Source organism: Anas acuta, chromosome 3 (assembly GCF_963932015.1).
Source record: "Anas acuta chromosome 3, bAnaAcu1.1, whole genome shotgun sequence".
Classification (NCBI taxonomy): Eukaryota; Metazoa; Chordata; class Aves; order Anseriformes; family Anatidae; genus Anas; species Anas acuta.
The window spans coordinates 46,985,690-47,006,796 of NC_088981.1; the positions used below are offsets into that span (position 1 = coordinate 46,985,690).

Below are 21,107 nucleotides of genomic sequence, written 5' to 3' on the forward strand. Positions count from 1 at the left end.
CCCATATGTAACCGTGTAAAGGTAGGGATTTTATGGAAAGTCATTAGCAATGTCTGCAGTGGCAAGACCAACCAACAAACCAAACAAATAAACAAAACAAACCAACCAATCAACCAAAAAAAAAAACAAACAATACCTAATTATGTGTACACAGGTCAGTGGAATCCAACTGAGAGAGCCCTAAGTTAGCACCCAGAGATTCAGCTATATTCATCTTGCAATCAACATTACTGCTCTGCTTCTCCCTGCATTGTGATGCCCTCCCAGTTTGCCTGGTCCTGACTAAGGCACCTCAGTGTGCCTGCAGTGAAGACACTTCCCATTATTCATCAGAAGAAAGTGTGCAACTCTGGAGCCAGCTGTTGTGATACTGGTATTGATTGTGGAGACTATGACTGGCAAACACTAATCTGTAGGTGTCTGAGTTACCCTGTCATTCCCATCTGTACAAACAATTTCTGTTCAGCTTATAAAGAAAGAGGCTGATAACATTATGCTGAGATTATGTGAAGATAGACATTTCTATTGAGATAAATATAAGAAGGCTATTTTAGTCTGAATCAGTGTTACTAAATTGCTGAATATGCTCTTTTAAAATATTTAATCATCTTTTGTTCAACTGAACGAACACAAGCTTTTTTCTTTTCTTTTCTTTTTCATTATAAAACAGGGGACTATAACAAATGGCGGAATTTTATATTTATTTATTTGGTGTGTCTAGTACATTTGTTTTTCATATAACTATGAAAATAAAGTGAAAAATAATGACAAAAATGTCACAGTATATAAGCTATGTTCACTTTAACTGTTGGCTATCTTGACAGCTTAAATTCCTTGGGTCAAATTTACTTCAGAATGAGTGGAGACAATTCCCTTTGAAAATCAGTAGGTATTAAGTACTCCTTCTTTAGGTATAAATTTACTCTTCTTATCAAAACACTTTTGTCAATGAAGAATACACTATGTTCTACTTACATGCCAAATAAGCCTCACTTAAATAAATTCAGTTTTATGTTACATGAGCAGAACAAAATCTGACACTAACATGGGAAAATACTGAGGTTAAAAAAACAACAACTCTAATGTAAAATGATAAAGCCAATACACTGACATTCCCATAATCAAAAGCATGTAATAAGACATTTTGTGAGATCAATCAAAGCTTGAGGTGAATTTGCAAACCTGTTTTGGAACATTTTTGCAGTCAGTAAAGAGAATATGTTAAAATGTACACTGAATCTTCATGCCTAGCCCAGAACTATGAAGTACTGAAACAAATAATGTTCTGCATTTTGTTGTAAACATGCATATTTTATTTCTCTGAGTACCAAAAAGAAAATAATTTATCACAACAATAATCAACTGAGGAAAAACTTGTGTTTTCTCCAGTGACGTAAAAATACATATGCCACAAAAAAGTATTATTAGGAATAATCAGTGTCTGGTAAGAAGGAAATTAAAATAGTATGGAAACAATAAGGAGATGGCAGTGAAAGACAGAGACTCTCTTGCTTTAGAGACAGACTGTGGATTGGCTCCTGAAAGCCTGAGTTAATATTTGCTAACCCTAAGCACATTCAACAGCTTCAGATTTTCTTCTTTTAGTGGGGCCACTGCTCCTTTTGTGTGAAGATAGAGCAAAGCTGTGAATAATGCCTAAGAGCAAAACTAAACCAGAAATAAATGACTTTTTTTAATGTGAGACCTTCAACCTCAATTCCAGTTCCCCAGAGGCCAGCTTTGAGTCCTTGTCACATAATGCTCTCACAGATTTCAACTGGGGATAAAGATGGTTCTGTACAGAAACGATGAAGAAACTGCTACAGAGAAAGGTGAGCTTACAAGTCTCTTTTGACAGTGGTGAAGAGAAGTTAGAGCAATGTCATTCAGAACAACCAATTTAAATAAATGGACTGCAGTTACTAGAGATAGCAAAGGCAAACTATACAGCTCTTCAGTGAGTCAATGAAGGCTACTGCTTAGCTAAAGTGCTCAAAATTAATTAATTTTGGGTGTCATGCAAGATGTGCTGAACTGTTCAGAATGTATTTGTTTCAAATACAGAGTACTGAACCCTTTAGAAGAATTGTTCTGATCCAGTCAGAAAAAAAGGGGAGGGGGGGCAACAACAACAACAAGAAAAAGAATAATCCACATGCAATAGATACTAAAGAAGAGCTATTTTACATGGATAAATTATGGTTCCTCTCTGCATTTTAAGGGAATTAGGGGGCAAAGGAAAAAAACACGACTTCTTATTGTCTTAGTGACTGATGAAAGTAGTGCAAGTGTTAAGGTTGCCAAGAGTTAAGGAGGAATGTCCCAGGAAAGGAATGAAATGAACCACTTCTCTGATATGGACTGAATATTTGAGCAGAATTTTGACTAACATTTAATTCCTCTTCTGAAGTAAGATTTCCACTTCTTTTAATGAGCTTTTTATTTTTATTTTTTATTTTTTGTAATTGAAACTTGTTTAACATCCATTGTGATATTCCATAGAAACACACTTTGCATAAGTTTATAATATACATAGTCATTTTTCAAGTGTTTTATACTTAACACTGCACTACTTTCTTGCATGCCCATACCGCCTCACAAGTTAGAACTCAGCTTTTCTATTTCATAGCTAAATATGAATTTGAAAATGTACATTTATTGATATAGTATATATTTTATTGGTTTACTATGTCAGCTTACATCTTTGTATCTCTGTTGTTCTTTGTACATCTCAGCATTCATACTTTTAAGAGACCACCTCATGGTGACTTTGAAAATGCAGTGCCTCACTGTTTCCACTCTGACTGCAAACATTAAGTTGTTTTGCCTTTTCACAGAATCACAGAATCACAGAATTTCTAGGTTCGAAGAGACCTCAAGATCATTGAGTCCAACCTCTGACCTAACACTAACAGTCCCCACTAAACCATATCCCTAAGCTCTACATCTAAACGTCTTTTAAAGACTTCCAGGGATGGTTTGGTCATGAAAGAGTCAACAAAGCTGTGATAGATTTGGTTAATGACACATGAATACAGCATGTAAAAAGAAATAAAAAATACTGGGGATATCATGTCTTATTAGAGAAGTTATGAGATATTTTGCTGGTTTACCTTCCATTATGGAAGATAACTGAATGGATGGAGCTTCCATAATTTATCAAGATTTAGAATAGATCTTTCTCAGCAAAACACAAACACATCCTTGCACACCACTCATCTGCCAAAACTACATACAAATGAAATGTAACGTATAAAGGTATAATTATTTGTTTAACTCTTTACAGAAAGATTTGTATTTTACAAGCTTGTAGCAGTCTTATGTATATTAATAGTGTCTAAGGCTGATCTGTCACTTTTCCATGAAAAAATATTTTTCTACTGCTTTAAAATACAACATTAATATCATTTAAAGTCACAGAAATTTATTTGCTAGAATCTAACAGAAAATTCTTACCTAAAACAATGTTAATAATTACTAATCTCCTTATGAATTGTTTTATTAAAGGCTTCATATTTAATTATTTACTACTTGCATTAAATTCACCAAGACTATTTTTATAAGTGAAGGATATCAGAAGAATTTATACAATATTTATCCCACTGCCTTATCAAGTAAATTAACTTGCAAAGTGCTTGTGTATGGATTAGTTAAGACTCATGTTTCTATTAACTGCACAAAAACGAGCCTGCCTTTCTTATTTTTTTTCTCCTCAATCAACAAACAAAAACACAAAAAGAATCTTACATCAACTAATATTGATTGTTGGTATATACTTTAAATCCTCTCATGAAAAAATATACCTCTTTAAACTAGAAAGGTAACATTTCTCTCTTTTCTCATCCTCTTGCAGCACAAAACACTAAAATATGCTAATTCAAGTGCTTTGGAATTAACTTTATCAATGAAATAAAAATAAAACAATACCTTCCCATAAGTTTAAATGTAATTTTGGAAATATTGGATTTGTTCCTCAAAAATTTGAGATTCATGGCATAATAAGGAATACTATTGTAGAGAAGCCTTTTGTCGTTGTACATATTTATCTCTGTAGAGCTTTACAGGAAGCACCTACACAGTGCAACATAACATTAAATATAGCATAGCATATAAGATTTTACTATATTGTGTTAATGTCTTTGTCATCATATTTATTTATTTGGCATACTAATATTTTATATGAAATAACATTCAGTAGCTTCTTGCCTCAATTTTAAAATAATTTTATTTTTTCCCTCATCAGGATAAGGAAGAAACTTCTACAGGACAGTTCCTTTCTACAGGAATCCAGAAAATCTTTCATTGTATGTATAAAAGTTTAAATTCACATTCAGCTGTACATGACAAAACAGATTTTAGACTAAAAAATCAATCTCATAACTACAGAATAAATTCAAGTTATATCTGGATTTTCAGTAAACAGTAGATTCAAGACAATGATAGTTCTAGAGAAAAGTTAGATTGCTAACACAAGTTAGAACAGTTTGTCGGAAATTCCTACTGCCTTTTAAATTGTGCTCATATTTAAAGCCATGATGTCAGGAAAAAATGCAGGAGGCAAAGGAAAAATTGTTGTGAGAACATTCATCAAAAAAAAAAAAAAGTTACTCCCATATGTCATTACAAAGCTAGCAGCTGTGTTGATGAAATCACAATTCCTTTTGGTGACATCCATATGGAATGCAGAGCTTTGACATTCCCCTTCAGTAAAAGCCATGGTCTGATTTTTTACACCTAGCTGCATTAGGCAATTGTCAATTCTACTTGCTGTTTTATTCCAAAATAAAAATGTTATGGGGCGTATATCTACATGAAATACAGAATTACATTTGGTATGAAATATGTTGCAGTGGGCTTTGTTTCTGATACAAATAAAATTCTCTGTATCACAAAAAACATAGAATATAGAATCACAGAGTGATTAAAGTTGGAAGGGACTTGAGGTTTCTTGCCCCCTTCCTCCCCCCTTCCTGCTGTGAGATTAGACCAGACTGCTCAGGTCTTTATCCAGTTGGGTCTTGAAAACCTCCGAGAAAGTAGACTGCACAGTCTCTTTGGGCAATCTGCTCCAGTACTTGGCTGTCCAAAGGATGGATTCATATAAGTTTATAACAAAATTTAGGTGTCTCAAATTTTCTCAAATTGACTTACATTTTTGCTACTCTATCTGGAATGTTTTAATTTTTATTTCTACACTCCCCACGGCGTTTTGTTTGTTGTTTTGAAGGAAAAGTCATGACAACTTTGGGAGTATCTTGAGAAGGGAGACCTGCTTGCTTTATACTTCTCATGGATCTTGTGATCTCTTAAGGGATTTTTTAAGAATTCCACTTGGTGATTCTTCAAGTCTGAAAATGGCCTTTTTGCATTGCACAAAAAAGAAATTTGAAATTATGAAGATCCTTATTGCACAGAAAACATGATAGAGAAAATTCTTATAGCCAATGTGCAAAAATAAATTACTACACAAGTCATACTAGACAGCCATGATCATTGTTTCTGATTTAATTAATCTATAGATTAGCATATGACAAAGTCAGTGGAAACAAAAAGTGGAAATAAAGTCAGAGGTGATGCTTCCACCCTATGAATGCCTACAGCATTTTGAAATACTAAGAAAAATCAGGGAAAAAAATAATGAGGGAAGTGGGAGAAACAGGAAATACTAAGGAAAAGCAACATACAATTTTAATACAGGGCTTATGTATGGGACGTCACGTATATCAAAATAGAATCACATATGGACCAGGTTGCTGCACAGGTTTTCAAATTTTGTGCCTATCTACACTAGCTATTTCTTACTGCCATTTATATGGAAACAAGGTGAGTACATGCCCTTTTTATTTAAGCTGTATAGTTTATGTGATATCATAAAATGGTACAGTGAACAAATAGATATTAAAGTAGAAGAAATAAATGGCAACAGACTGTACCTATTGCGTAGCCTACCAGCTTTCCTTAATTGCCCAACTGCCATCGCAAAAGAAGTAAGACTGCTAGAATTTCCATTTTAAATTACATTAGGCTAATGAAGGCAAATGGAAGCACCTGTCAGTAGTAACAAACACTAATGTACCAACAGTAAAGACAATAGGATTTTTAAAAGTATATTATTCTTCACATTCTCTGTTTTATGATATATGCAAATCACCTCAGCAAGGACTGAGATTGCCAGGGCTGTAGGTGTGCTAGTAGGCTATAACTGTCCTGAACATCCTCACCTGGGACCTCTACCCACACCTCTGTCCAGGGGCATGGGGGCCCATTTAAGCTCAGGATGGGGCTATGCTGTTGTGCTGTATGGAGCCTTATTGCTGGCTAGAGTTGTTGGGTAGCCCCCAAGCTTGGCTTGCTGCTGCTAAGAGACCTTGTTGGCAGCTCTGCCTGCTATGTTTAGATCCTTGTGAAGCTGAGCTCCACTGGTAAGAATTACAGGTTTACAAGCTGGGTTGCTGCTTGGCTGCTGGCTTGTCCCACTTGTGGAGCTGCATTGCTCTTGTTGCTCCCTGGCAGAGATGAAGATCTAAAATCTCTAAGTATCACTGGCAGAGCCTTCCAGGCTGCAGGTGGGAAGGGTGGAGAAGCTGGCACTCCAGGGAAGTGTGCAAATAGGCTGGAGCCTTATAGCTCTTATTCTAAGTAGCAATGTCAGCTGTAGCATGACTTGAAATATAGTGTTCTCACTGAATTCTGGAATAAAAGATAATTGCTCAGAGCATCTTCTGACACCTACTTTTTTTTTTTTGTGTGTGACAACTGAAATGTTTGAGGCTTTTAATTACTAGTAAAAGCAGTATTCAGTAGTGTAAAATAAATACAAAAAAAAAAAAAAACAAACTAGGAAGTATCCACTTGCAGAATACCTGGACAGTTAAGTGTTTGTCAAACCCCAGTTCCACTTACTTTAAAACACTCAGCAAGGTTTGAATTCCACAATGAGAGCATTTGAGCCTTGACTACTTAGCTCCTTCATAAGATCTGCTACTGTTGCTCTGTCAATGTCACTGTAGTGGTGGGAAGCTTAGTGCAGAGAGGTTACAAGAACTTTTGTCATGCATCTCCCCTGGCTTTGGTCTTGGGAGACTGAGACAACATAGCAGCAGGAATGCCGAGAGCCAGCGTATGCAAGCATTCCCTTCATCGTTAACATTGTTGGACCAGCACTGTGTGATAGTAGTGAACGTTAAGAGACTATAAGTATGTCAAGAATTCACAGAGCAGACAGACTTGAAGCTGCCTTAGGATTTGGACATTTGTTATTGGGAAGGCTTGAAAATTAAAGCAACAGCTGATTTTCTACAGAAGAACTAAGCATTAGCAGTCAAAATTTATTTCATACCTTGCTTCAAAGTACCTACTGACTGAATGGCAAAAATGGCTCTCTTCATAAAAGCAGAAATAAAATCAACTTTTTTTTTGGTAGTAGTAGCATAGTTCTACCGGTTAAGAATATTTATGTAAATATAAGTCTTCTGCATTAATGCTTAGGCTTGTTGCTTTGTCAATAACACCTACCTCTTCCTAGTACTTAGTATACATGTATATGGCAGTAATGACTTACTACCCTAAAGTAGAGATGCTGTCTTGTAGAGAGAACGGGTATAGCATTTTGGCTAAGACTGTCTCAATCTTCCACAGAGACGGCCTCCTGCAAGATGCTTACTTGTCTGTACTGCTCCCTCAACAAGGTTGCGCAGAAATAGCTTACTGGTTTGTGTAATAGATGCAATAAGCCTGTCAGCTACTCGAAATCAGGACACTTGCCACGCATTTTGATACATGCATACCATGTCTAACTATTATGTAGGATGCATATTACACTTAAAATTCAAATCTATTTCTAAATGAAAATATTCCAGCTACCTGTGATGTAGTTTTACCCATTCGTTCACGTTATAAATACAATTGTAGGATTTTAGTCTTACACCATTTGATTCCCTTTTTTTTGATATGGTGCAAATCATTTCACTGAATGGATTTCATTCAGGGAACTGAATGGATTCCCTGATGACTGTGTTTTAGAAGCCTTTATTGACTGTTTTATATAGTGAAGAAAACAACGCACAATCAGTGTTAAATCATGATATAAAAACACCTATAAAATTGACTGCTGTGTTTTTCAAATGACATTTAAATCCTGATTTATTTCCATGAATGAAACCCGTCTGGGATTCAGGCTGAGACAGGTGTGTAGTTACAACTGTAGTTATTTAACTACACAAACTTGCACCTACGCTTGCCCAATGAAGTCCCAGTTTCAGAGCCCAAATGTTGCTTGGCAGCCACAAAAATTGACAATTTTTACCCTGCCTGTTAGATATCAGGGCTAACATAAGGAGAGATGTACAGAAGCTTAAAAGCTAATATATGTTCTCACACAATTATTTCACTCATACTGTAAGAAAAAAAGCGAAGTAGGAAAAAAAAAGCTGGCATTGAAAATGGGAAGTAATACATATTTATGGCAATGTGTAAGTTATAAATGTCTCCTAAAGCCTTAATATTGATGGTCCAAATGAATTAAAAATTTTCCATTTGTATCTACAGTAGCAGTAACATGTGCCTTCTTAGGTGCTGTGAAAGAACGAATTTACAAACAAGAAATCCTCTTACCAACAACATGATCTCTGTAGTAACTGTGTTAATTTACAGGCAGGAAATCCATTTTAAGTGGAATTAAAACTGAGAGTATATTTCTCTAATATAAGCATCAAAAACATTTTTGGAGATGTAGCAATTGTCTTAAGTACCAAGATCACAGGAAGTTTAAAGATGAGGTCATATATATGGAAAACCCTGATGCTTTGAGCAATAAAGTGTTTAATGTAGCTGATGAAAGTAATGTTTTCTTTATAGTGATGGTATGTACTCAGTACAGGCCCATCATTGGTTCATTATTATCAGATGGAATGGTGTTTTGTAGTTCTTAAAATTGAACGATCTAGATGTTAATTACCAATATTTCTTCCATGGTATATTTATTTTTTTCTAAATTATTGTGACAAATTCTGAATTTGTTTCTGTGCAAATAATTTCATTTCAGGTAGTCGAGGCTTGATCTAAAGCAATGGAATACCTACGCTATTAAAAACATTGCCCCTATTAGCATGTTTAATACTACTGGATTTTTCAAGATGTTTTTCACCTCTTTATTCTGTCTATTGTAAAATGATCTGGCTTAAAGTAAAGATTGCTTGCTTAGTATGAGCCACAGACTTCTGGTAAGTTATTAGTGCCTATAAGATATGAAGATAATAATTAACAAGCCACAAACAGTGACTTTCTATCTTAGAGAAAGACAGAAAAAGTCAAAGATTAAGAGGAAAAAGAAAAACTAAAAGGATGAGCATTTATACTGGCAAGACATAGCATGCTACTTTATTGAAATTCCATGTTTTTTCCTGCAAGAACTGTATATGGTTCAGTTTTTAGAACTTAATTTCACAAAAATAAGAACTGCATCTTGTTCTTACTTTTTTGGCTTGAGAAATCTACACTGGTGAATGGCAGTTTCTGCTGAGCCTAGGTTCATATCAGTGGATCTTGCATAATACACATGCAATGCAGTTCTTTGGTACCAGACACTGAGGTGCTGTTATGAAAGCATGCATGAATTCACAAACATTTGATACATGAACACAGTTTACCTTGTGGTCTTGCCATCTGTAGTTCAAGGTTGATACCTTTTTATATTGAAGCTCACAATGCAACTGAGTGTCAATTAGCTGTAATGATATCATAGATAGGACATCCACATGAGAAATAATTGAAAACTGTGGCTTTACTTACATAGAGACTGTCTTCAAATTTAGTCAGTCCAAGGTTTTAAAAAACAAACCTCACTGTGGAGCAGAGTGTCACAAAAAGTTTTAATGAGACTTTTTTGCTGTGTTCTTGCCCTCACTGTTATTCTCCCCCACAGTCCACTGTACTATTCTGTGTCTTCTGCACTCTATCTGTATTCTGTGCAATAGACTGAGACTGTTCGGACTGCTTCTTGTCCCCATTTAAATCAATAACAAAACTCCACTTTGAAGCTTGGGATGTTTTCCTAGTTTTAACATTTTTTTTTTTTAGCCCTTCTAGTTGTAAAACTATTATAAGGTCTACTGAAACAGCAAAATAATCTTTTAATATGGTAATGAACAGAGATGCCTAGTTTTTAAATGTGAGGAATTCCGCAAGAGACCCCAGTTACCATACAGCATATTTTCTTAATAGAAAGCAGGCTCTGAGACTGTCTATGACAAGGCCAATTGATTTAACCTCAGAGATCAGACACACTCTTTAAAGCTTTTCCTCTTCAGTGTACCTAAGAAGAGCTACTTGAAAGGATGAGTGAGTTCTGGTCTCATCTCTATGAACTATTATGGCTAAAATCTGGGTTTATGGAAAACAAGTATAACATTATGTTCCTAGCTGCAGTAGCACAGCATTAGTTACCTGTTCTTTTGATGTCATTATGTGAAAGCTCTTAAGTTATGGAAGTAACTGTAAACAACAATGTCCAAAGATAGCTGGATTTTTAAAAATAAATACAATGCATCTATAGTTCTTTTTCTTTCAAAGGAGCACAAACATATAGGCCTACTGTTAAACCTATTGGCAAATACCTACTTAATCAGTTGTTAAGGAGAGTTCTGCCATACAGTCACTTTTCTGACAACCCACAAATAATTGCTTAGATAACAATTTTCCAAAAAATTTGACAAGAGCTTTTGTACACTATTACAAAAAGCAACAATTTCCCCTACTGTAGCAAACAGTAACCTGACAAAAATACTACAAATGGAGTTAGCAAAAGTGAGGATTGCTGCCATAGAACTTTTTTTTTTTTTTTTTTTTTTTTTTCCCAAGGCACTAATGAAGTCAGAATGTAATCTTCAACCATGCAATAAAATGCTCTAACGTTTATGAATACACCTAAATAAACTGAAGCAGAGCTTTATCTGATAATCAGAAACTGTACACATTGTTTCACTCTGCTTCTGCATTGAAACTGATAGGTATTGATGTAGATGGCCATTAAACAAAATATCAGGAGAGGAGAACATGAGTTATTTCACCTATCTGACCTTTGCCAAGCAAGTTAGAATTATACATTTGAAGGTAAGCCTTCAACTGTTTACACAGCAATACATTTTCAGGAAGAAGGGGCAGGGGAACAACTTGCCAGAATACAAGCCAAATAAGCATATATGTTTCCATTCATATCTTGAATTTTTGTATGTGTGCTTGAGCTAGCAAGTAGTGGGTAGTCTAGCAGAGTCGGTAAGCTGGAGCTAATGGTTTGAGATGCTGTGCCAGCCATGAGCTTTATAAAGCTGCAGATGTCTTCACCTGTACAAAGCTTGACAAAGTGTTTTAACAAAACAGACCCTCAGAACTCAGAGATTCTCCATCTCCACAAACTTGTTTCAGTAAGTCCAGAAAAAAAGGAAAAAGTGGTGGGCATCTCATACCTATAAAAGGCATGAAAAAATATAGTCCAATGTTTTTGAAACAGAATGGGGTAATAGAGACAATGTACATGAAATTAGTTTAAAGGGAGAAATTTGGTTAGTAAATCACAAAGAAGCTTTAATAAATAAGGAATGTGGTTTATTGTGTCTGACAAACCAGAAAGAGAAATGCAGCCTATCCCTTAGTCCCACATTTTAAACTATGCATGTTATGATTACAGCCATAAACAACGGATGCAGTGTCTGTACATCGGAAAACAAATAATAGTTCATTTTTTTAGGAACTATCTGTAGGAAGAACATTCAATTTAGTCAACGAGGGAGCTGGAATAACCTCTTGTGTGTCCCAATGACTATACTTTAGTATTTAGCAGAAGGAATGCTTTTGTTCTTTGTGTGCTTTTTCTCTTCTATCTTATCTTTTTTTTTTCTTAAGTGTGGAATGCTTCTGTTCTTGCACCTGGTCATACAAACAGTACCCCACTATTTTTACTCTAACCCATGGCACTCTTTTTCAGGCAGCTTCAATTGCTGTGTTCTCTGACCAAGAAGACAAGCTTCTGACCTCTGCCACTAATGCCAATAGGCAATCAGACTACATATAATGCTGCAAGTAACGATTTACTCTACTGCCTATAATCAAAAATCGTACAGCAGTCCCATCCTGAAATTCAGCACACTGACTTTATAATAAGTATGAGATGGCTACTGAATTAATGTGGGAACTTGTATTATGTTTTTTTTTTTTTTTTTTCTTTCCGAAAACCTCAACCTATTATCAGAACAGCCAACGTATGTAAAAATATTAGATGGCTTTTGAACACGTCTGAAATTTTCACTGGTTAACTAAAGAAAAGATTTCCTTAGAGTAAGTTCCATCATCATCACAAATATTTTTCCTGCTTTACAGAAGATAAACATTTTGAAAGAAGGAAAAGATGGAATAAGAACTTGTGTGTCTAGGGCCCGAATGTCTTTATGTATTCTGACAATTCCTATTCAGTTTACAGACAGGTTCAGAGGTGAAAACAATTGCTCAGTACTGAAAAGCTGGAAAAAATAACACTTCCAAATTAAAATGTTAGTCAAACTGAGTATTGATGTTGACATTGATTAAGCCACCAGCTTTAAAGAAAATTTTCAGATCTTCAAGTTTTGTGAAAGTACTGGTATTCCAGCAGGATCAGCCCCATGGGGTATGTTTGTTCCTCTCTGCTTGAATATACTGTTATGCCTAAGTAAACTATTATGTTTAAGCATCCTCTTCATATACCATCAAGTTAAGGTTGTTATAGACGTCTTATGCTTCCCAGTTTCAAAATTGGACTTCAATAAGGGGGAAAGAAGTAGAGGGAGGAACAAATTGGAATGATGTTTGATGGGAAGTTGTTTTTTGTTGATAATGGCCTAAGAATACACTCTCATAAGGATCCCTTTTTTGTGTTTCCAGAATCCTGTTGTGCTCCTGCCTAAATATAAGTACCTAGTGGCCTAATGTTCTTCTGTTATTGAAACATAACAGCACTGAAAGTGTGACGTAATCTCTGAAGGCTGGAAAAACAAAGGAAAGACACTTTTTTAGATTGTTTTCTCATTCTGCTATACTGGAAAACACCAGAATGATGTTGCTAAGTATCTTGATCCAGTAGACCAAGATTTTTTCTTGTCTCTAATATATCTAAACATTACATCTACCTAATTGTTCTAAAGAAATACGTATTTTTCAAGGTAACTACACTATTATTCTGATGTTGCACTACTTGGGATATTTATTTCTCTTCAAAGTATAGCAGACAAAAATTATTTATGAACCACAGCCTGTGCTATGTTTCTTGCTGTGTTTGCCTCGACCTCAGTAGTACTTAGTAGTCAGGTATCAACTAATTTCACTGTGATCTCTGGTTATTCAGGCCTCCAGAAAATTACATTTCATGTCATTTGTATTGAAAACATACATAGAATTTCCGGATGTTGATGCACAGGTAACAACTTTGCAGGGCAAAATGTAGAACTTCTGATTTTCAGATGTTCATCTGGTGGCAAGATTTAGCTCTGGAAGTAAGCACTTCACATTACGAGGTATAATTACTAAGCTGCCAACCTATCTACTTATTAGAATGACAATTAGTGTGCTACCTTTTGTGCTAGTTGTGTTTAGCACTTGAAGGAATATAGGGTCTATGCTGACCACACAAATACTAAGATGTGAGTTAGACTCTCTATTCAGTTCCATTTAGTGTTTTTGATACTACAACAATTACATAGAGGAAAAATAAAACTTCCTTGCAGAAATCTTAATATACAGTGCCGCAGTATGAAAAATAGAAGAGAATAATATTCTAAAACTGTCATTAAGAACTTGAACCCAACTGAAAAGAAACTCTGTCTCAGTATAACAGCATACTGAATAATCACTTCTTCAAACATCCAAGTGATCAACTTTTATTCTTCTGTAATCTTCTTTATTTGTTCCTGTTCCATACAAGACAACCCACGTTTTACACATAACACAATGTCTGTTTATGGATTTACATTGCATTAAGAAAAGGGAAGTAATTATCTACTGTCATATGCCCCATCAAAATTAGTCAGTTCATTTGGTTGGTTTTAGCTATACAACAGCTAAAATATATATACAGCTATACAGAAAAATAGGAAATCAATTGAATTGCTAATATGCTTTGATCTAATATGTGTTTTGATTAAACTGGGGTAACATACTGTAATTCAATCCACAGATTTAATTAAAAAAAAAAAAAGCCACCTTTCTAAACTGTGGCTTCCATTTGAGATGTTGGGGTATAAATCCTTTAAGTAGGGAAGACCAAAATCAACTGTAATTCAGTTTTCAGATAAAACAAATACATTTTTGTCTGAAAAGATTAACATATTCATTTTTCCTGCCATTTATCTTAAACATTGTCATTCTGTTTATCTTACTAGACATTCTGTCATTGTAAATAACTGTAAGACTTTCAGACTTCTAGCACTACAAAAGAGATGTTCCTGCGGTAAATTGCAAACCCCATCTAAAAGCACAGGATGTACTATTTCAGGCTACTATGAAATAAAATTACTCCATATTGTACCTGTTGCTTTTAGGAGAAATTTAGGGTGGTAGATGTAATAACAACAGAATAATTTAGTGGTTGGAGTACATAAAAGATGTATTCTTGGCACTGTCAGTTAGGTGGGTATATTTATCTCAGACTCAATTCCTTCATACAACTCTTGAAGTAGGTCAATATTACCTTTTAAAAACAGTTAGAGATCATCCACTGAAATACCGTAATAACTTCAGATGATTATATTACAATCATCACAAGTTCACAGTAAGAAGTGATAAAACAGCTCTGATATCCATTATTAAGAAAAAAAAAAGCTATAAAGGCTGTAAATAACAAATATTAATGCTATCATCTTCTGAACTAAAGTTTGGCCAAACGGTTGAGCTGGACAGTTTATTATGAACTTCTAGATGTATGTACAGTTGCTCTTGAGCCTTATGGGAGGCCAAGCATATTTAGAGACACAGGGTGTTCTCCGTAGTATAGGTGAGCCCTGTTTTCTTACTTGTTTTCTTCCAGAGAAGAAAAAAAAACACAACACAGTTCTCCCCCTTCAAACCCTCACATGCACAACTGCTAGACAGCTGTTTAGCAGTTGTTTACTTCCATTTTTCATACTGAACAGAGCTATTTCATTTCTTTCTTCTTCTTCCTCTGTTCATCTGTGTTCTTCCACCTGCTAATGGTAGAATTAAACTTTAGACTGTGAGGTCTTTTGGGCAGCGAGTGTATCTTTCTAACGTTTGCCCTGTAGGGCCAAAGGAGTCTATGGATCTCAAACCCTACAATGGAGAGCATTTATCTTCCTGGCTTGGATATAGGATTTTCTTTCCACCAGGCTTGAAAGAACCTGCAGGAAGGAGTCAACCTGAACAAAATCAAATCAGCAGCCTCTAGTCACTGATTACATCAGATTATTTGCTATTGTTTTGATTGACTCTCTTTGGCCTCTTCTGATCTACTGTTTATTCCAGTCTTTTTTATTTTTTTTGTTTCATCTCACATTCTCCTATATGGATTTTTCTCTTGCCTTTTTTTTTTTTCTTTGAATGAAATATTATGTGAAAATACTTAAATTCAAAGTAAAGCTTTGTACCTTTGGCTTCATGGGCAATGTATTTCTCCACTGCAAAGATGCTAGTACTTACTTATGGAGTATCAAAAAGTGCAGTGAGAGAAAGAGTATTTGTATTGATTTTGTCATGTTAGAAAAAAATGTTGAAAAATTGCCAGAGGTACAGCAAAGAATCCCAAGGCATGAAGGCCTAAGAAAACACCATACAATATGAAACTTCAGGAGTTCAACATGTTTTATCTGTTTAGAAAGAAAACTGAAAAGTATGCATTACAGTGCATAAATATCTTTGTGGGAAGGAAATATAATCTACTAAAGAGCTCTTTGATCTTACAAAGAGGGATGTCACTAGAACAAGATGCTAAGCACCAAATTCAAATTGCAAACTCATGCAATTTCAACAGTAAGAATATCTGATCTCTACAGCCAAGCAGGCTTCAAATATGGCATGGATGCCTTTGTTGAAGCAAAAATTCAGCCAACATTTGAGCTTTCTCATTTTCAATAAGAAATGCATTTTATTCAAACACAAGTTAGCCTACAAGACAGCTGATGGTTTGCTTATCTCTTTGGCTTTGAAATCTATGAATCTTATCATATTCAGCAACTCACTGTCATCATTTCTACCAAACTTGCCTGTATGATCTTCTCCTGATTGCATAGTTAGTAACAGAAGAGTCTTTTGAAATACTGAATTAAAATATCAGTAACTCTTCTGAAATCTCAAAACTTATTTCCAAATTTGTGGCATAGTAGAAAGATTATCTACTTTATATTGCTTAGTAACTATAGAACTTACAAAGACTTATTAGTTTATAAAGTTTGTTGCTTTTTAAGGTTTTGGGGTCTAGGACTATTCAACTGTTAGCAAAGTGATCTTTTATTTCACCTCATATGCACAATTACAAATTTTGTTGTGCAATTCAACAAAACTGAGAGCTATTGATCAAGATGTTTTCTGGCTGTTTGGTGCATCTCTCCCACATCAAACAAACAACAAAACCAACCAACCAAAAATCAGTCTACAGCTGTACTAATTTACAACCAGGGCTGAAGCATAGGCCAAACACTGCTCGAGTACTGCCCATACTGTTTAATTGTTAGCATGCATCCAGGCACAAATCCTGAGCCACTAGACAACCAGATCTGGATACTTTATCTGCTAATATGGATATAAGCATAGAATATAAGGCTATAAGTTAATTCTTCCCCCTAAGAACTGGCTTAAAAAGTCTATTGGATCTATCTAGTCCTACCTTAAAGACTATTGTGAAGTTTTTAACATGATACGTAAATTGTTCAAGGACATAACAATTACACTTGCAACCAGAGCTTAATGCAAAGCTTTAAGCTAACATCTTTTATCTTTGGAAACAGTAGTATTTTTCTGTTGGCAAAATTAAGATCTATTAAGAGTTGCTATATATATATTTTAAAGTTTTAGTCATGAGTAGCTATCTTTGTCAGATGATTAAGTTTTCATTCAACAACTTGCATAGTATACAAATGACTGAACTGAAGCCTCTAAGCTTCAAGTTTGAGAGCATCTTTTCTCATCCTAGAACACTCCAAAATCTTTCCAATACTTCACATTCTTCTTGAAGTGTGAATATCAGATTTGAGCACAGCACAGTCACAACACTTTATAGTGGTATGTGCACAGACATCATCTATTTCTACTTGATAGTCTTCTTGTAAACATTGTATTATCTCATTTAACCGTAACACTGTACTACGAATTCCTGTTCAGGCAGTTATCTTCAATGACCTTGTGTTCTTTACAAGTCACTGTTTTCAAAGACAATCTCTGTTATGTAGTAAGTACAAAGTGTATACTTGGTTTCTGGGTTTACTATTTTGCACCTAGCTACCTTAAAACAAATGTATTTCCCTATGATCTGTTGATTAGGGTAATTTTGACTAACATTACCAGACAATGTGATCACCAAAGGTTTTATAACACTACTTGTGTCATCAGTCTAAACATTGACTAAAATCTAGTCAGGAATTGATTCCCTGAGAGATCCTTCTGTTTGTATCTTGCCACACATATCTGCATTTTGACATATAACAGTGACCAGTCCTTAATACTTCTAGTATATGTCTGATTTATTCCACATACTGTGCTTTTAACCTAAATGCCGTATATTGCTAAAACAAATTAATTGAAAGATCCATATGTAATATGTTAATATGCCTCATTAAATAGCCTGTTCACAATGGAAATGCTGTGGATATTTAACACCAGCTTAGCAGTTTTAAATTAATTGGGACGGTTTCACTTTCCTGTTTATTTCATTTCATATTTGTCAAAATAATATCCCCATGGAATTAGATATTATACATAGTAATTAGCATTACTGTGGATATGCTAGTTGTAAATTCATAGTTACAGCTGTATTGTAGATGTGCTTAAAATTAATTCTGTTGATTTTGATTTTTTGTTATATGTATTCTGTCCAAACTCAGTCAATTATTATTAGACTGAATATTTGTGAATGTTTTCTGCAATTCAGATGAAAGATTCATAATTAGATGTGTTTTTAAATGTCTGAATAATATAACAGTGACATCATGTTTCTTTGGGTTTCTCTAGTTTTAAACTCTTAAAAATAAATGCGTTACTTTCAATATATGTAAGCATTCACTTAAAATCTCTAGGATAGGCTGTGTGTTTAATTAATGGTGTAAGGTATTTCTACACTTTTTATCTGTATTTTTCTCCTCACTTTAAAACATGTGAGAAGACTTACAGATTTACACATCCTGCATTTGCAGCCAAAGCCCATGCTATACCTTTATTCCCACTAGCTTCACATGTTCCAGTCCCCTTTGCTACTTCTCTTGCTCACTTGCCCTTAGTCTGGTCCCCAGTTCTTAAAGGTGTTGTATGCTAGGAGATGCATAGAGTGATACATATACACTACACACCTGTATATATATCACAACAAGCGTTCTTCTGTAAATTTGGATTTCTTACTTGAACTTATACATGCTAATATAAGAATGACTTTTGTGTTAAAAGTTAATGATAGCTAAGTTGGTGAACAGACCATAGCTCAGGATGCTCTGCTTTTTTTAATGCTTGCGTTTAGAAATTGATAGAAGCAGCCTCAGCCACATATTAACGCATCTTCTGTAGTTGTAGCAATCATAAAATAAACTAGAATGTAAATTTGGTCATTGATTCTTCCTTTTGCCTAATGTTTGCAGTAGAATTCAAAGGATGGAGAGATGATCCTACTCTCTAGTGGCTGAAGTTCAATAAAAATGTAATAAAACACTGTTATAGCAAACTTTTCATAGTGAAATTTCTCGTAAAGTCTCATTTTATTCAATATGTTCTAATACATCCAAGGTAATGTTGGAGAGAATTAAGCTCTCATAGTATTAAAGGATTGTAAGAGTACACCATATTTGTTACATTTTAATTTAAATGAAGACATCATCTTCTATTTTGTACTGATTTAAGCATATACACTTGAAACATATCATCCTTAAATCAATAATGAACAGCATGTGATCACCTACACTTGTATTCTGATAAATTCATCTGCATTGTGTGTGTGGAATGGAAATTAAGAGAATGTGTTGTGACATACTGAGCTGATGGAATGATGTTTTTATTTGATAGCGCACCATTCCTTTCAGTGCAAGATTTTGATAATTTTCTTGAGTGGCCAGGGAGCCCTGAAGGTATATCAGCTAACACGGAGTTTTAAACCTGTAATTCAGCAGGTAGAACTGGTTTTCCAGCTCTGGGAGCCAAATCAAAACATCTCAGTTTCTCTAATAGCTTTTCAAAGTAGTTTCTTGATAGTAGTAGAATACTGTTGTCCAAGTCTTGTGTTTGCAACATTTTTTAACACAGAACACAGCTCTGCAATAGGTAAGCAAATTTAAGCTCCAAAAATATTTATTGTCCTCTATAATGTCATAATTTTCACATACATATACTCTTCAGTTGCCTGTCATGTTAACAAGTGTTAGAAAATTCTTTATAGAAGGCAGTAAATCCATTCTCTACCCACATTTTGTTCACGTGAAAATGTGGAGTTTTTTCCCCAAACATTCTTCTTTCAATAACAAAAAATAAATAACTAAAGACAATAAAATAATTGCAGAAGGCCAGATCCTAACAATAGCAAATGTCAACTGTATGCCTCACATACAAGATTTGGCAAAGAGACTTGTAGAGAGAAAACTGAGTTTCAACGAAGTAAACAGCAAACTCCCTGCTAGGCTCAATAGTCAGGAGTTTGTATTGAATATTTAAAGGTAAAGTTACTGAGCATTATATGATTTAAACTCAAATGGGACAAGCTGATTTTCTGAGGGAATAAAAGGAACAGACTTGTCCAAAAAACTGCAACAGAAAATGATATTTTTTATTAATTTTGTTACGCTGTCAAGTACAGTTTTCCATAGAATCCCATTTATACTTTTGCTATATGGTTTCTGAAAATCTACCAAACTGGTATCTGCTAAAAATCTCTGCACTAAGGTAAGCCTGAAGAGGACATGTTCATAATCTTGCAAATGAGATGACTAATATGTATGAAACCATTGGACTCAGTATCCTGAGGCATGAGCAAACTGTCACCACTGACTGGTGACTCAGAAGTGCAAATGCTTCCTTCAATCTAAAAAACATTAATGTGGGAGAAACACAGATGTTAGTAAAGAATACAGGACTGACTCTGTAAGGCTGAAGATTAATTTCTCTTCCTAAGACTAATCAGCAGTATGGGAAGAAAAAAAAAGAAGACATAAATGGTTCTGATTAAGTATATTTACGTTTGCTATTCCTATTGTATATGATCTGTATTACTGTAAACAATCTTTTCTGTGCTGTTATAGGCTTAAGAGTAGAACCAAACTCCTATCCAATAGCTGTCTGGATATGGACAGTACTTAGCTAGAGACTGAAGCAATGAAATTCTTTTACTACTAGAAACGAGTTTAACTAAATGTATACCTTTTGTATCTAGCCTACAGTATTTTAATCTGTTTTATCTGTAACCTATCATCAATTTTTCATCAGAGAGATTTATTTACTCCAACATTAATAAAGCATGTTTGATCTTCAGGGGCTCTTAGTTCAAGTGCTAAATAAAGTAATACAAGATAATTGTGTAAATCTATTTTAGATTAAAATACATATATTGGCCAATATTTCTGTTCTTTTGATATATGATGTGCATTTTCAATTTTCATCACTTATACCAAGCTTACTGTTTATTTGTATTCTTGTTCAAAGAAAATTGCTGACTGAGATCTACCAGGAGTTTATCTTGTTGCTACTGATTTTATCTTCTGATTGCCTTTTTCACAATTAGTACTGTGTATTTTAATATTAAAATCCGTCTGGAATATGCTCTATTCTATTGAACAATCTGCCAGCAACAAAGAACATTCACACAGTATTGTCACCACCTGGAATGTGGTAGGCTGATAATTCCGCTAATAGCAGGACACAGAAGGATGCAGAAGAAACATGAC

The 21,107-nt window shown here is 34.6% G+C and overlaps 1 protein-coding gene and 2 long non-coding RNA genes across 4 annotated transcripts in view; 1 reads left to right on the forward strand and 2 right to left on the reverse strand.

Annotated features, from left to right (window-relative positions):
* The window catches only part of LOC137854028 (uncharacterized), a 48,517-nt gene extending 42,532 nt beyond the window's left edge, over positions 1–5,985 (reverse strand). The window contains exon 1 of the long non-coding RNA XR_011094922.1: positions 5,934–5,985. This is a non-coding gene — a long non-coding RNA (uncharacterized lncRNA). The remainder of the gene's footprint in view (positions 1–5,933) is intronic.
* PACRG (parkin coregulated) overlaps positions 1–21,107 on the reverse strand; it is a 217,604-nt gene that overhangs the window by 45,090 nt on the left and 151,407 nt on the right. The window lies entirely within an intron of this gene.
* The window catches only part of LOC137854026 (uncharacterized), a 48,027-nt gene continuing 28,496 nt past the window's right edge, over positions 1,577–21,107 (forward strand). Inside the window, exons 1-2 of the long non-coding RNA XR_011094920.1 lie at positions 1,577–1,832; positions 4,244–4,304. This is a non-coding gene — a long non-coding RNA (uncharacterized lncRNA). The remainder of the gene's footprint in view (positions 1,833–4,243; positions 4,305–21,107) is intronic.